This window comes from Anser anser, assembly GCF_964211835.1.
Source record: "Anser anser genome assembly, chromosome: 5".
NCBI classification, from domain to species: domain Eukaryota; kingdom Metazoa; phylum Chordata; class Aves; order Anseriformes; family Anatidae; genus Anser; species Anser anser.
Genome location: NC_139725.1, coordinates 66,114,458 through 66,131,789, shown reverse-complemented (window position 1 = coordinate 66,131,789; position 17,332 = coordinate 66,114,458). Strand labels below are relative to the sequence as shown.

At 49.1% G+C, this 17,332-nt stretch overlaps 1 long non-coding RNA gene across 5 annotated transcripts; it reads right to left on the bottom strand.

Moving 5' to 3' along the window:
* Window positions 1-1,377: 1,377 nt before the first annotated feature.
* Window positions 1,378-17,240, bottom strand: LOC310899827. 5 transcript variants are annotated; one of them, XR_014584693.1, is made up of 7 exons: window positions 17,029-17,240; window positions 10,673-10,883; window positions 10,011-10,105; window positions 7,735-7,856; window positions 6,961-7,017; window positions 3,482-3,637; window positions 1,378-2,856 (listed from the first exon to the last, which is right to left on the bottom strand). It is a non-coding gene; the product is annotated as an uncharacterized lncRNA (long non-coding RNA). The 5 variants fall into 5 exon arrangements; XR_014584694.1 differs by having other exon boundaries at window positions 9,407-10,105; window positions 17,097-17,240; XR_014584695.1 differs by having other exon boundaries at window positions 17,097-17,240.
* Between the last annotated feature and the right edge of the window lie 92 nt (window positions 17,241-17,332).

The following is a 17,332-nucleotide window of genomic DNA, read 5'->3' as shown; positions in this document are numbered from 1 at the left end:
ACATACCATCACATTCCTGATCAGTCTCCTGGCTGGTTCCCTGCTGAAGATCGAATCATCTCTTCCAGAACAAACCGGGTTTCTGAACTTCCAATCGCACTGTTTACACTTATAAAGAGATCAAAAAAAGCCTTCAAACTGCTAAACATATTTATAAGAACCCTCGTGCTTAAAATCTTCACCTTGCTGCTCATGGCTACAAAACAGCTGTAATATATTTCTAATATAGCTTTCTGAAACTTGTGTCGATTCTTACAATCTCTGGCCTTTATTATTTCCCTTTTTTTCTTCTTTTTGGGAAAAAAATATTTAATATTTTATTTTACATGACTCCTTCTATGACAGTATTTGCTGGCTGACTTTTACAAGGGTGGCCATTAGAGTTTTTATCTGATGGTGATAGGGAGGAGAAAGCAACATGCTTAAACCGAAGGTATATTGTAGCGCAGGTGGGAAGGGAGCTCTGGAGGCCCCACCTAGGCCAACCCTGCCACAAGCGGGGCTGACTTCAGCATGCTCTGACCCCAGCCAGGCTGCCAGGAGAGCAGATGTGCTGGCTGTGGGACGCCCCATGGAGCAGCTGTGTGTGGCAACCAGGCAGAGACATGCTATCCAAACCTACCAGGGCTGCGCCGGTTGCTCAGGGGCAGGAGAAGTGCATCCACCTCCCCTTCTGTCTGATGAATGCATTGGCCCTGCACCGCAGGTAAGGAAACCTTACTCCAGCCCTATCACCAGGCCAGAGCCATCCAAGGAGGAGCTGTGGGGTCAGAGCACAGCCACCCTTTATGAGGAGGGGCAGAAACATGCAGAGGGTGCTGCGACAAGCAGCAGGGATCTGCCAGGACTGCTGTCCGTTCAATGCAGAAGTCAGCCCGAGGCTCCCTGGACACATGGGCACATCTTCCAGAGATGATGCCCCTCAGACAGCTCCAGGGTGGCTTTGTGGCTTCACATAAAAAATGTTTACAAAACACTCTAGTCAATAATTAAAGCTTTTGCACAACTCAGAGGTACTCAGAGCTGTCTCTTTAGTACTTCACATGTACGCTCTGACATAAGGTGGGGATGTATGACCTGCTGCCCCTGTCCCTTCCCCAGCCCAGCTGCTCCCTTCTTCGCCTCCGTCCCCTGGATCTGTAGATACCCAGAACTGATTAGAAGTAAGCTGACAGTAGCAAGAAGTTCCACAAACCAATCAAATTACTGGTCTATCTGGAGAAGCACATTCTTCTCAGGGCAGCAAATGGGAAATACTGCACCTTCGGGAAGCAGCAAAAGGTGTGTTCAGATGGACTCATTATCAATGATACACGGAGAATTCTCTCTCTTTATGTGGAAGCACATGCATATCTGTCCACAATTATAAAGACTGAAATATAGCTGCAATCTATAGCCATAAGGTGAGATTTCCATCTTTATATGACATGAAAAATGTGCCAGACACAGGTTTGCCCATAAACAAAATTGCTTTTTTCAGCTCTCCCTTTAATGTGAAATATCAATCATTTTGTGGCTTTTATTACACAGAATTTAGCTTTTGTTTTTGACAGATGGCTCGCATTCAGTCTGAAGTACAACTGTATATCATCCCCATTATATACACATCTGAATTGCAGGACACATATCAAAAAGACAGTAATAAATGGCAGCGAATACCTGGTGGAGCAAGACTGTCCAGAGAGAGCCCACCTGAGTGCGTGGCTCTAAGAGGGAAAGGTGTCAGCCCGCAGCCCCGCGCTGCGCTCCGTGCCCGTGCAGCAGGGCCCACTGCTTGGCTGCCAGCTGCTCTCTGAGCCCAGCACACCACTGCATGACAAACGCTGTTAGAGGCCAGGTCACACTGGCTTAAAGCATCACGGATCCTCTCCAGCCTTTGCAATTTGTGCCACAGCTCCCCACGCACCCCCGTGCCCCCATGCCGCACCAGCCCATCCTGCAGCCCCCGCACGCCCTGCACCAGCCCTCCCCGTGGTTCTGCATTTAGTCATTTGAGACAATTTACTGCAACAGCTGTCTGTAATCTGCTGTGCTTCTGAAACCAGGAAGAAGTTATTTCATGAAAAGATACGCGTTAATCAGATTTTCCATCCCATTTAATTTGTCAGTTGCTCTTCCCTTCTTTCACCGCCCACCACGGACATCGATGTTGAGCTGCCTGGGGTGTGCCTTCCTCCCCAGCAACCCCAGGTGGTGTTTCCTATACCTGCTGCTGCTGCTCCTCTGTACCCTTTATCTCACCTCAGAGCTTCCCCAAGCCCTGCCAAGGTGGGCCACGTAGGCTTTGCTTTGCCATCTGCAAACGTGCCCAGGTCAGTCCCTGCCGGCGACACAAGCCCACACGCAGATCTGCCCTTGTCACTCAGCTCTCAGGCCACAGAGATGTCACGTCACTTCCAGGCATGCTGGAATAGTGACCAACCTCTGTTTGAAAGGTTTGCTATTGTCCTACACCTAACAGCAAGGAAATGCTGTCACGCAGCGGCCATTCGAGAAGCACCACAGGGAGTGGGCAGAGTCCTTGTGGGTACCCACAGCCCTCAGCACTGTGCACAGAGCCCACAGAAATCATGGTCCCAAGGCGCATGATCACCAGGACAGGCAAAATAAGGAATGGAAATTCACCAAGGTTAGTCAAAAAAATCACCGATTTAAGAGGAGAAACAAATCAGAGATGCAACTGCCAGACCTGCTCCTGTCATGCTTGCTCAGTAACGTGCACCCAGGATCCTTCCTCGTGCATTGCAATACTCCAAACCTTCCTGCTCCGTTCTGCTGCTGCAGCGAGACAATCAACTTTCATCAGGTCACAGCAATCTGCATAATCAGCCACAGAATTTGCAGTTTTCCATTCACCTACACAGAATAGTAAGGACATCTAGGGCTATTTTTAAAATAAAACAAGTAGCTGACAACAAAATGGCATTTAAAACCTTTACATTCCTGATGTAACCTGAGGCAGCCACGGTGGGGAAGGTAAGTATTTGGAACATAAATGACTATGATGAATCCAACAAGAATGATTCATCCCCCTTTCTATTTAGAAAAAGTTTCATTTCTCTACAATAAAATAAAACAGCATCCGTGTCATATGTTACAAGCTGCTTGTCTTTTTGTACTAGCGCAGCCATATGTGCAGGCCATTTTTACATTTTTAACTTGCCTGCATTTTGTTATTAGCAGGACAGAATGTTTGAAACCATGTACAGCTAGCAAGGTCTGTTAGATTTCAGCAAGCATTTCCCACAGCAAACAGACCACTGGTTTCCTCCTGAACACGTGAAAGATGCTCCCAGCAGAGATGGCTATTTGGGATGCCCACAGGGGAGCCACCCCATGAAGGGCTCTCTACCCTGGCCAGATGCATCTGGCCAAAATGAGACAGAAGTCTCCATAATTTACAACTTGCTAAGAAAAATGAAGGATATCAAGTCCATGTGAGAAAAAAATAAAGGAAAAGGAAAGGGAAAATTAGGCTTACTGGTATGACACGTGGGACTTGAGAAATCCTCTCTCCAGTGAGGTAACCCAAGGGCCCATATCAGAGCTAGTGCCTGAATCCAGTCCTGTGCGGCCTCACCCCATCATGTTGAATTGGAGATTTAGCATCTGGCTGAAGAGCTTTTTCCAGACCCATCTATAACAAGAAAAATGCTACTTCAAACCACTTCCTTTAGCTATTTCTTTGGCCACTATTTTTAAGCATTTTTTTTCATCCTTGAGGATGAAGGAGTATTCTCTAGAAAAAGAGAGTTGCAAAGGAAAAGTCACACCTACCGCACTTACGGGAACGCCAGAGGGCAGCGGGTGACACTGACCGCACAACTGCCTCAGAGGAGAGGGCATGCATTTTAATGTACAAATGCATTAAAAATGATTACATCAAAAATCCAAGGTTTCTTCTAAACAGGAATGCTTCACTTTCTGGAGGAGCTTTGATGCACCTTCCCAGCACACCAGCACCAACCTTGGCCAACGGGACCTTCAGCAGCCCGCGATTCGGGGTAAGACAGGCCAGCCATCTGACAGACACGCAATATATCACCCTGCCCGAAGCTCTCAGGGACACCAGATTTATCAAAGTAACACCAATGACTTCAACAGCTTTTCTCTAATTCACTTCATTAGAAGAAAGTCACTACAAATCCACTTAGTGCTGCTACAGCTTTCTAGCACAGGCTTAGTACGCATGCAAGGGATATTTATTTCCCCCCACATAATTTACATTATTCTCTAAACTCTTTAATTTATTTAGCAATTGTCTGAAATGTAATGCAGACAGTAATTTCCAGACTGTTCCATTCTTCATTGTCTGAGTGCAGACACTGGGGTTGCTCCATCTTTGCCCTTTGACACATTCACAGGTTTTCATAAAAAGGGGAAATTTTAGCAATACCCTAAAAGTAATTTTCCAGCACTATTGCTTCCTTTCCTTACCACTTACACCAAAAATAAGGACCTCAGATTTTAGCACATGCATCATAGCTATTTGGTTAAACCATGGAAAAGTTCATTAATTCCTGGAAATCGACCCACAATGTGCTTTTTGGATGCCTTGGCGAGCTGGGCGAAGAGGTCTGGGTGCTCGGGTACCAGCACGGCAGTGCCCACCTGAAGCAAACTCAGATGGAGCAGGCAGTGCCGCAGGACCACCAGCACCAGGCTGGAGACATGTCCCTCTGCAGGGAGCCGCCTCCTGCCAGCAGCAGCCCAGGACTGCTCCTGGATGATGCCCCAGGAGGGCAGAAGGCACAATTCTTCAGTCTAATTTAAGGTTAAATGGGATAAACCCAGGGAGACCTGCAAAGGGAACTGCAGATCCATGTTTCTGCCTTTAAGCCTCGATTTTAAGAAAGCCCTGCATGCAGAAGTAGAATTTGTGCTGCACTTGTGATCTCAGCTCCTGCCACACAGCGTTTTTATCTTACCAGAGGGCTCTGCCGTCACCCAGGACAGCTCTTACAGCATCCTCCAGCTGTCAGCCGCCTCCAGCACTGCCTCCCCCTGCATCTGCCTTGAGTGGGAGCAGGATGGGTACCCCCTTCCAGCCAGGTGGGCACAGCAGGACCCCAGTACCACATCCCCACCTCACCCCCCCACCTTTCTCCTGCAGGTTCCCACCGCATGGTCGGCGAAGCAGTGACAAGCACTCAGCACGCTGCTCGCTCCACGGGGTCCTGCCAGGCATGAGGGGCCCCTGCTCCAGCGCTCCCGATCAAAACCCTCAGAAAGAACAAAACCCTCTCCAGGTGCTTTGTCATTTGTTTGTGGGGTTTGTTTTGTTAAAGGAGCCCCAGACTTCTGGTCTGATGGAGAGTTCAGATTTCATAACTCAGAGCAGTTTTACAGGTGTTGTGGTTTAACCCGGCTGGCAGCTAAACACCACACAGCTGTTCGCTCACCCTCCCCCCTCCCTCTCTGGGATGGGGGAGAGAAACAGGAAAGTGAAGCCTGTGAGTTGAGATAAAGACAGTTTATTAAGACAGGAAAATAATAATAACAATAATAATAATAATAGTGATAATGGTAATAGTATTAACAATAATAATGTGTAAGAAAACAAGTGACGCACAATGCAATTGCTCACCACCCGCTGACCGATGCCCAGCCTATTCCCGAGCAGCCGGCCCCCCCACCCCGGCCAGCCACCCCTATATATTGTTTAGCATGACATCAGATGGTATGGAATACCCCTTTGGCCAGTTTGGGTCAGCTGTCCTGGGTCTGTCCCCTCCCAGCTCCTGCTGCACCCCTAGCCTGCTCGCTGGCAGGACAGAGCAAGAAGCCAAAAAGTCCTTGGCCTGGTGTAAACACTGCTCTGCAACAATTACAACATCAGCATGTTATCAGCGCTCTTCTCATCCTAATCCAAAACATAGCACCCTACCAGCTACTATGAGCTACTTAACTCTGTCCTAACTGGAACCAGGACAACAGGCAAACGTGTTTCTGAAGCCTTAAGGAGAAAAAAATACAGAGAACTCTGGGATGGCCGCTCTTCCCCCTTCCCAGGGCAGCATTTAACAACCCGAGCCATTAAACTTCAGCATCTCCCACGTGCACCAACACCTCCATGCTGGGCAGGCAGCCGGAGCTGGCCCCGAGCCCAGCCATTCCCTGGCACCTTTGGTGACAACCAGCACCTTAAAAATACCTGAAAGGCCTTAAAGGAGAGCCCCATCTGAGCTGTTCCATGTCCCGGTGCGGGGGCGTAGGGAGTGGGAGGCCCTGGCCCCACACTTGAACTGCCCATGATAAATTATTCACTAGGTTGAGCAGACTTGTGTGCATTATTTCACACATACCAAGTAGGAGATGCACTCCAAAAACTCACTATTGATACACTAAAGCGTCCCACTAGTTCAAGCTAACCGAGCGGTTGGCCCAGGTTAAAGCCTTACATCCCCCACTAGGTTCTCCTGCGGGCTGTGCTCAGCGGAGGAGCTGCCCTGCCTCGCTGCCAGAAAGCCGAGGGATGCAAATCTGTCTGCTCCTCAACAGCTGATGAGACAGGCTTCAAAACACTTAAAGTTCTGCAGAGAGGAACAAGGCAACGACTGTGCACTTGTCTGCATTAATAAGCGGCTTTCTTCCTGGTGGATTTGGAGTGCAGCAGGTTTATTATTACATAGCACAGGATTATTACAGAGAAACAGATGTCAGCATGGCGCTGCTTGCCTGAATGTGTCTTTGATCGTCTGTGCGTGTAGGGGAGTGCAGGAGCAGGCCCCTCACAGGCCGAGGCACTCCCAAACCCCTCGGTCATGTACCCCTGGGGCTGGGGGCACAAGAAAGGCCTTCCACTGCCTTGCCACCACCGTGGCTGGGGGCAGAAAGCCTGGTAAACTGTTCATTCTTGGGCTGGGGTGGTCCCCATGGCAAGGGCTCGAAGTTCAGTGCCAGTGCGGGGAGAAGCGCACACATCCCCAGCAGCAGCGACCACGCACAGCCACTTCTCACCTTCCCCATGCTCACTCCATCGTCCACAAGCACAGCCTCAAATTCCCGAGTCCATCCCTTAAAGCAAACACAGATACCAGAAATGGAACTGCTCGGTCAGCACTGGTAGGTGAGATATTTCAGGCCAAGAAAGAAAAATTTGAACCTATGCAACAATGGTGCTGAAAACCAGAAATGGAGGGGGTTCAGAGAAGGCAGAGCTTGGCCAAAAAGCAGCTCGGTGCTTTCCATTTATTGACCTACAATTTATTGATACTGGGCTGAAAACAGCCTACATCAACTAAGATATAAGTCTTTTCATATGGAGATTGATTTAGTTCCACAATAAATTTGAACAAAATGCTTCCTCTCTCTCCAGCCCTCATCTCCCCAGCTGCCAGGGAGAGGTAATTGAATTTCAGATCTACATAGTGGACATTCAGCAGAGACTTTAGCAGAGAGAGGAAATCATTTCTGGATACAATTTTAAATGATGTGGTGTGATTTTGGGTTTAATGAGTGGAGAGGCCAATGTACATTAAGCAGAAAAAAGAAATTCTCGATTATCATTAACTTCAATGGAACAATATAGAACTGAAAAATCTATATGCAGAAGTTATTTCTGGGGGTTAAGCTGTCTGGTGCCCTTGGGTTCCCTGCAGCACCCAGCCCTGACGACTCACGCAGATCTGCACTTTCAGGCAGGAAACATTTTTCCACGTATAATTTTACCCAAAGGTCTCCCGCTGTTTTGGCAGTGCTTCCTTTCAATTGTTATTTAAATGTATTACCCACCTTTGAATCATCTCTTTCCTTAATGAAGGAGATACATCTGCTTCCCTCTCAAACATTCAATGTCAATTTTTCTGCTGCACTTTCCAAATATGTAATTCCAGCAGCTGTGGCAGGGCTCCAGCCTAAAACCAAAATCAAACAGAAATTAAGAAGCGTCCCCAAGGATTACTGAGACAGCAGGGCTGTGACTAGACATGGGATTTGAGGGAGGACTTTGGGACAGCCCAAGATAAGCCAGGTTGTCCACTGTGCAGGCTCTCGGAAGGAGCCCAGACCCTCCCAGCAGCTCCCCGAGCTTCCAAAGCCCCCAAAGCAACCCCACTTGGTCTCACAGTTCCTGCCCCATAGAAATGCGGGGCCTGAGCCCCCCACCTGCCCACAGAGCCACCAGTGGGGCGAGCTGCCAGAGCCTGCACTGCCAAGGCTGGGAGCTCACCCACAGACACCACAACTCCAAAAAAGGTCAAATTTAACAGTGAGCTGAAAGTTTGATCGCAAAAGCAGCGGCTGAGCTGTACCGCAATGGCATGCAGTAAACAAAAATCATGAGACCAAAAACCACTGCCAAAAGCTGAGATGTCAAAGATGTTAATTTAATTGGTAGAGGAAAAAAGCACTAAGCTGCCCTGCTCTATGCAAGCTCTCATGGTTGTTAGCAGGTAGTGACACCAGCAGAAGGACAGCTGGAGAGGATTAGTTTTAGCATCACAGTTGCATATCCTGTTAGAGCCTGAAACCTCAAAACCTAATGTGGCATTAGTTGGGTCTTCATCAAACTGGGGAGGAGAGGCATTTCCCACAGCATCACTGTCTGCAGTGCTGCAGGTGATGTGTGCCTCAGTCTGCTTCCACACCCTGCTTGGTTTCTTTTCCCCTCTCCATTTTTTTTTCCTATTTTTCTACTGTATTTACGAAGAACAGGAAAATGCAAATTCGTTGTCTTGAATCTGTGACACAAATAACAGTGCCTCACTGTTTGTCACACAAACCTGGAACATATCTTCTGATTCTGAGTGCTCCATGTGGTTAGTTACCGCAATTGCCCTGCTCTGGGAAGAGGCCAAATAACTGACTGTTGTTTGAAAAATAAAGACACAGATAATCAAGGGAACAATTCATCCTCTGACTGCCAGCAGTCATCTCTGCCATAGCAGTCTGTGTTCAGCTTTGGGGAAACAGGAGTGGACTTCAACGCCAGCACAAAGGTCAGGCAGCCAGCCCATCTCAGTTAGGCTGTCTTCTTCAACAGCCTGAGACCACAGAACCACAGGATGGTTTGGGTTGGAAGGGACCTCACAGCCCACCCGGCTCCAGCCCCCTGCCGTGCCCAGGGCCCCCTGCCCCCAGCCCCCTGCCCCCAGCCCCATCCAGCCTGGCCTTGGGCACCCCCAGGGATGGGGCAGCCACAGCTCCTCGGGGCAGCCTGCGCCAGGGCCTCACCGCCCACAGAGGGAAGGATTTCTTCCTTACATGTATTCCTTAAATCTCCTGTCTTAGTTTAAAGCCATTACTCTTTATCCTGTATTCTTCTCCGAAACCTTTTCCATCTGTAAAGAATATGATTTTAAAACCTTGTTCTTCTCTACAAATATTTTGTAAAAGACTTTGTTAATCTTCCCCACAGAATTAATCACCCTGAGGCTCTGTTGTCAAAGCCTGAAACCACAGGTACCTGTCTGTCCTTGCACATGGGGGCCCTGGCCTCTGCTGTGAAGACCTTCCATTTCCTGGGCCAATTTCTTTCCCAACATTAAGACATCGTGGCTTAACAAGGGCTCTCAAAGACAACAAGAAGAGAGAAGCAGCAAACATGAAAAAGGCAATTTTACTCTCTGCGGGGGTAGAGACAAGTAGCAGTTAGCTCCTCAGTGCCCTCATTTCAACCGGATGAGGAGAACCCGCGGATGGTGCAGGAAGCAGCTGGAGAAGAGTTTGCTGGAGAAAGTGCCCTAAACGCACGCAGGCAGTGCAAGAGGCAGCCCTGGGGACAAACTGTTCTGTGCTCAGAGAGAGGCAGGAGAGGGGCACGGGAAGCTTCAGGAGGGAAGCCAGGTACGGTGTGTACCAGCGAGGACCGTAAGCACTGCAGCAAGGCGCTGCCGCCGATCCCAGCACCGGCCTGGCCTGCAGCGAGCTGCCCCCGGCCGAGCGGGCAGGGCACTGCAAGGCTGGTACCTGCTGCCTCGGCCCAGCCCTGCGGGCACGTTCCTCACCCCAGGCCCCCGTGTGGAGCTGCCCCGTGCCCATCCCTGGCATCCCCTGCCCCGGGTACGCGCCAGCCCAGGGCCCAGGCCCCACGTGGAGCTATGCCAGGGAAGCATGGTTGAAACAGCAGGGGGTTCTGACCCAAGGCTGTCATGGCCCCATGAACCTGTATGAACATAGAATCATTCAGGTTAGAAAAGCCCTCCAAGATCATCCGGTCCAACCGTCCCCCTACCACCACCATCACCCACTAAACCACGTCCCTAAACACCACGTCCAACCTTTCCTTGAGCACCCCCAGGGACGGTGACCCCACCACCTCCCTGGGCAACCCGTCCCAACGCCTGACTGCTCTTTCTGAGAAGAAACGTCTCCTAATAAGCACCCTGTGAACCTTCATGGACACATGCATGTAAGTACATGCAGACAGGATTTGGTGCTTATGCCTCATTAGTAAGATAATATGTTTGCTTTGGTATGCAGGAAGTTTGTTAATTCTCATCGTATTCGTGCTATTTGCACTGTTTAGTTATTCTAAATATTTCCCTAGCTCTCTATTTGCCTGAAGCCGCAGTTTTTCAGTTTATGCTAATTTATCTTGAAACTAACTCACAGTATACATATGTACACATCTTAAGAAACACATACATGGGGACATAACAGTGTACTAACCCAGACAACAGTAAGGGCTAACGTGATAAGCTTGACTGAACTTAATGTTTTAGCCACCTACCTGTAGAGCAGCTTGTTTAGGCTCAATTCTGCTGAGCTCCCAGTCTATTTTATACTCCATTTTTCCACATTGCAAAATTTCTCCTGTGGGAATCTCATGTGGGAATACACCAAGGTGTATGATGGACACACACAGATGTTGGCTATTCCCAGCACTGGCTCTTGAGTCAATAAAATATCTACATTGCAAAATCGAAAATGTAGTCTTCCTCCTTAAAACGAGGAGCAACAGGAAGAAAAAATTTTAAAAATCAAGTTGCAGCTGTACATTCATTGACCACAGGACACTCTCCCAGAGCAGCAGCAGGCGGGTTCTCAGTGCATCTTCGTGGCCAGCCAGGCCTCTGGTGAGCTTGGGCAGGACAGCCTTAGCCACCACCAGCCACCGGCTGACAAATTATAGAACAGTCCCTAGTGTAGTCCCAGCAGCTTTTTCCAAGTCCCTGTGATCTGCTAACAGGAGCACAAAACCCTCCTGCGGCACCACTGACCCCCAGTGCCACTCTCCAGAGCAGACAAGCGCTGCGGCAGGGCTTCAAACCGGACTCTTTGTCGAGTGCTCTTAGTCAAATTCTTGTCGTACTCCTCAAAAATTCAGTGCTATAAGGTTCCAGGTGCACCACTGATCAGGTGGTGGTTTTTCTTCCATTTCTCATGCTTTGGGGTCACTCAACCTGACCATGTTTTAACAGGAACCCCCCCACAACTCCTCAAGGAGCACCAGCAAGCAGCTGGGCAGGAGCAGGAGACACTGGTGCAGGTCTGCAGGAGGAGGCCGGCTGTGGGTGCTCACCAGGAGAGCAGCAGCCACCAGGCTCTGCAGAGACCATCGCCGGGAGACCAGAGAGGCTCTGCATTTGGAGCGCAGCCGTGTCCTTAGGGGGGTTGTTTTAAAAGCCCCCCTCCCGCCAGCACAGCGAAGGCAGCAGGAACCTCACCCCATGGGTGCAGGCAGAGGAGGGAGCGATCCGCCCCAGGCCCCAGCACTGGAGCCGGCCGCTGCTTTGAGTGGTGCAGCTGGGAGCAGGAGGGCAGTGCCCAGTGTGTTTTCATGGCACATGGCTAAATCTGCCAAAAAAAAGATATGTAAACAGCTAAATCAAAAATATATGCACTTGAAAATGATTAGGCTGGAGTGATGATACCAAGGATGCTTTTTTTTCCTTCAAAAAAATACATTATATACACCATCACCCTTTCTTCTTCCCCACCAGACTTCGCAGTTCTAACCGATACTTCATTTTTTTTAATAATAATGACTTAATACTCTAGCTCTAGTGCTTTTTTTTCCCTAAGTCATGTAATCCTCTCAACTTAGTTTTTTTAATTAAAAAATATGATTGCAAATATCTGAGCTCAAATAGGTTAGTGGCTGCAGTGACTCTCTGCAGAAATGGTGTTACCTTTGAGCAACACAGGGAATATTTCACACCACTTTGGTCGTGATTTGAAACATTTAACCTCCTGCCACGTATTCCCCTCCATTTTTATTAATGGAAAAGAACTCTGGGTAAAACTTTCAGAATATCTGAAAAAATTGATGCAGCTGGAAGGTCTCAGGTGCCAGCTGCACAGCGCAGCTGGGCACGTGCCCAGCCACCAGCCCCAGTGCTCCCTCGGCTGGGGTGGAGCTTGCTCACATGGTGCCACTGCACCTCTGCACTGCAGCTTGTCTGAACCTATTTCTCACTAAAAAACCAAGAGCATTTTAGCGAAGAACACATCAAAGGTAAGCTAATACGAGGAAACGCAGTATCATTGCTCAGGGAGGGTGAATGTGCTCCTGGACTGCAGGCAGGGTGCATGGCCCCTCGCTGCCTTCAAAACTTTGTAATATCTAAAAATAAAGCAATCTTCTCAGTTGTGGGTCAGCTTTGCTAGACCACTCTTATGTCTGCATCCAGCTCACAATCAAACCATCTCACATCAGACTGTCTGTTCTTCGCCTCAACCATTCCCTCCTTACTCCAGACACCAAGGGGGAAGCACCAGGGCAGCTCGTGGCATTTGGCACCGACCAAGCTCAAGCAGGGCTGGACACTCGCAGGCCAGGGCCGGTGACCACCGACCTTACTTAAATCCCCTCATTCAGCATGCTGACCACCACCTCTGCCTTGCACTGCATTTGATAGCACGCTGGGGGGAGGAAGAAGGGGGCAAGGAAAGACACAGCCTCCTTCCTCCTGCCCCGACAAAGCAGAAACCCAATGATAAGTCTGTCAGGTCACTCCCTGGGTTCAAGAAATACAGATTGAAGGCCTCGTTTAACACCAAGGACCTTTAGCGTTAATGACCATTTCTCCAGCCCACCTAAATGCCTTGTGGCGGTTCTACTGTCTCCTTCATGAGAGATTATTACAGCTATTTGTTTCAAATGCTGTGAAACAAAAAGCGTTGAAGTCTAGAAAAGTTCAGAGACAACACATCAAGCTTAAATCAGAGACAGCTACAAACATTTTCTGTTGCTGGGTTTTGGATGCGCTGTAAATCTTCAGCAGCAGGCAGCGTGTTCTTGTGCCATCTGCTGCAGGGTCACTCCTCTACTTGCTGTCTAAAATAAGATTTCAGCTCCCTGGAATGACTTTTTTTTTTTAAAAGAGAAAGAATACCCTAAAGGTCTTCTGCGGAAATTCATGTACCAGCACTTTCTCAACAGTGTAGCTTTATCCCGGACCTTAGTTATAAAAACATTTGCCATTAAAGAAAGTAATACTTAAAACCAAACACTTATTACTGTGAAGTTTGAAATATTCCTGTTAGAGGAATATAATATTAAGGCTGTAAAGTACTTTTGGAATTTTATAACACCTATTATCTATATAGACTTGAGGTCAACAGTGACCACACAGCATATGGGTAATGTCATGATACAAGTTATTCCATCTAGTCTTTGGCAGTAATAAAAAACAAAATGCATAAAATTGGCAATTTATTTCCTCATTTCCATTACAGCTAAAATCTCTTTGAAGACAGCTGGAATTACGTTCCGTAGCAAGCTGTAAGGACAAGAGTTTTGTATGCCTAAAAATGCGGCCAAAGAAAGTATTTCCAAATACAAGTCCCCAACCTGGAAAGTAAAGGTGCTCTAGTGGCCTTCAGGTCCTCCGTGGGGGGCTTTTTGTACAACCCAGGGGTGCAGAAGCAGCCCGTTATGACAAAAGTGTCTCTCCTTTCCATTAACAGGTTCTTGTTCTTTACTCACTGAGATAAGGAACCTAAAACCAGTTATCTCTATCCAAACTGCACCAGCAATCAGGGCAGCACCCAACTGGAGGAGCTGGGAGAAGGAAACCCAGAACCAAACCCAGAACCCCACAGGGATGTCCCCTAGCAGGGGGGACCGCTGGGTGTCTGGCTTACATCCCCCCCCATCTCCTGCCTTGCTTTGGCCAGGCACAGGGAAAACACAAGTGTCTAACGTCACACCGGGGAGCCACCTGCAGCTCCGTCAAATTGCCAAGGCCCCACTTTTTCCTTTCAACCCTCCTCATTTGGGTTAAAAGCAGTAAGAAGAAAAATCCTGGCACAAGACGTGGCAGAGCTGAGCCACAGCACGCAGAGCGGAGGACACAGAGCTCGCAGCGAGGTGGAGGAGGACCGTCACAGGCAGGAGGCACGGGGAGCCAGGTAAGTTACAAGCTACAAGATGAGCGGTGACATTATATGAGCTATATCAGCAATTACTTTCATCAGTCTACATGACAAAAGCTTCCTGCAGCAGCTCAGTGGTGAGCACACGCCAGGCAGGCGGACACCACGCTTCCCCACACACTGAGGGGTTTTGCATGATTTCTGCCTGCTGGTCCCCCCCTCCAAAGGAGAGGAAGGGTCTGTGCCGGGGAGGGGGCAGATCCACGCTCCTGCAGCCGATGCTAGACAAGCTCGCCAGTTCAGGCAGCCAAAGCCTCTCCTGCCTGACAAACTCTTCCTCCACAATTACCTCCGCAGTCACAGCACAGGGCTGGAAATGGCTTTTACCTTAAACAGCTCAGCATCCTGACAAGCAGCCGCATCCAGCATTCCCTTGGCAGGGCAGAGAAAAGCAGCCATAATCCCCACCTGAGAACCACTTTAAAAGGCTTTGAACGCATCATTTCTGCTCCCTGAACTCTGGAAAGAGCTGCTGAACCCGTATAAATCCTGAACATGGCTGGTGGGCTCCATGATGTATATTCAGAGCCCTTGGAAACAGCAGTGGCAGCATCCTCCCACCAGCCCTGGGGAGCTGGCTGCGAGCTGCTGGCTGCTCGCGTCTCCCAGAGGTGTTGCTGAAAGGCTGGGGCCTCCTGCCTTCGCCTGGAGGCTGCAGAGTTCTGCATCGTGACCTTGTAGGAACATCCATAATTAAATACTCATTTAAGTATTCGGTCTCCTGGGAAGAGCCAGCAGTAGAAGCAACAGTCAGAAAGCACTGAGATGGCCAGCTACACCACCAAGTTCACCCAGTTTTAAAATAGTTCTTGCTCCAGTGCAATTGCCCAGCCAGTGCATTGGCCTCATCACATGTGAGTCAGCAGAAGAAGCCCTCTGAAGAGCAGTCCAAGCGCCAGAGTTCACTGCACAGCTCTGAAACCTGACAACTACTTTCCCAAATGACTTCACAGCTCAAAGAGGTCAAGTGCCACCAGGAAACTCGGTGGGCTGCAGCAAGTGCACCCACACCAGCTCCAGTACAACTTTAGTCACACCAAGAGTACTTTTACTTCCAGCCAAGTATTTCTGAAGTGTGGTGAGTAAAAAATGCTGTAAATAATATAGCATAGTTAATTATTAACAGTTCTGTAAGAGTTCTATCTATAGTCCCAGAAGTCAGCTCATTTCCCTGAACACTGGATGATGGACTGCCAAAGCCTAACATTTGGGGATTTGCAGCACTTTACAATGCCCGTTTCTGTGGCATTTTCTCCATTTCTGTGCAGAGACACCCAACCCCACAGGACCACTAACACTGGGCACAGATTTATCCCAGCTCCAGACGCACACTTTTCAGGAGCAGAACACCATTGGCCACGTCCTCATGTGAGCACCAGCTCCATGGGGAAGCAAGAGAGCACTGTGCCAAGTGCATTACATAAAGAAAGCGCCAAATAAAACACCAGTGATGCTGGATGCTCAGGAGGGAAAAGATTTTCACCTCCATGCACACAGGCATATTTTTTCCCAGGCATTTTCTGAGTCTTGAAGTTCAGAAGAACCCCCGCAGCTCTCAGTGCTGCATGCTCTCAGTGCTCATGTCACAGTTTTTTCAGTCTTCTTCCCTGCTCCAGGGCCCGGAGACGAGTGAGAGCATGGATGAGCTAGTCACCAACCCAGCCCTGCTATCAGAAGTCTTCTTTAAAGGCTGCTCCCTCGCCAGGGAGCCTCGCCCCTTCTGGGCTTGCAGCTCCAATTTGCATCAAGACACAGGTAATAGAAAAATTATCCTAGCTGTCAGCCTGCTGGAAACACCCACCAGCGGAGTCAGGAAAAGCTGTGTTCTGTCCTACTTCTGGACCTAAAAAGCAGCAGATGAAAAACAAGAGCGAGAAAACCACGCGTGCCTGTCCCAGCCACAGGAAGCACGCCACGAGCAGCATGGCATTGCCTGGGCAGCTCAGCAGCTGCTCTGCAGCAACACCTAGGGGGCACAGGTGCCAGCACAGCACAGCCCAGAGTGCTGGGCAGAGGCATTTTATCCCCTTTATTTTAAAGCTATTGGGAAAACAGGTCCTAATGAAATCCTTGCAACAAAAGCAGCTGCCATGGCTATTTGCAGCCCCAGGCAAAACCCTCACAACCAGGAGCAGGCTGAGCACCACAGCAAGGAGCAGTGTCCCCTCCAAATAGAGGTGTTTGGTTGTGTCAAGCCCTGGAGGTCTGCAGACCTCAGTTTCTTACACCTAGAAGACAGGTTTCAAGAACTCCATTGAACTGGAGCAGTAAGAATTGTACCAGCACAGAAAGCCACCTGGGTGTTGTGCATATGCAAACCAGCACTGTACCCCCAAAGCCCAACCGCAGGCTCCTTGCCTTGTCTCTCACCAAAAATGTTTTTCTCCCCATCAGCAGTGAAGCCAAGGGGACACAGGAACCAGAAGGAGACTTATATCGCCCAAGGGATCACAGCTGCTATCAAGTTATTTGTGGCACCACAGAAAGAGGGCTTTTATCATAGAAGTTTAATTGGACTACACAAAAAGATGCCAAATTACAAGTAGGCTTTTGCAACAAAGATTTCATGAGAGCTGACCAAAATTTCCCAAAAAGACCAAATGCTTTTTTCTCCACCATCTTTTAGTAGCATGTACAAGAGTATTCAAGCTATCAGTTGGACTAACAATAAACCAAAAAAACCAAGAGCTTCTCAGTGAAACACACCTCAGACAGAACAGGGTCAGGAACCAGGGGCTTATAGTGACCACAACACCAGCAGGGCTCTCACCAACCTGTACACCCAGAAGCACCGCAATGAGGGCTGGCAGCCCTCGGGCATCAGCAGCCAAGGCAAGGTGACCAGCCAGGTCTGGAGCCCAGGGTGGCAAAAAGACAGGGCCATGCAGGTCTGGGTTCCATCAGAGAGCAGGCACACCTACAGCAGGTCTCCAAACAGGTGAGGGGCCCAGGCTGCAGCTTAAATGGAGCTCAGCTCATGGACAAGGTGGGTGGGACCTCAGCTGGGGCC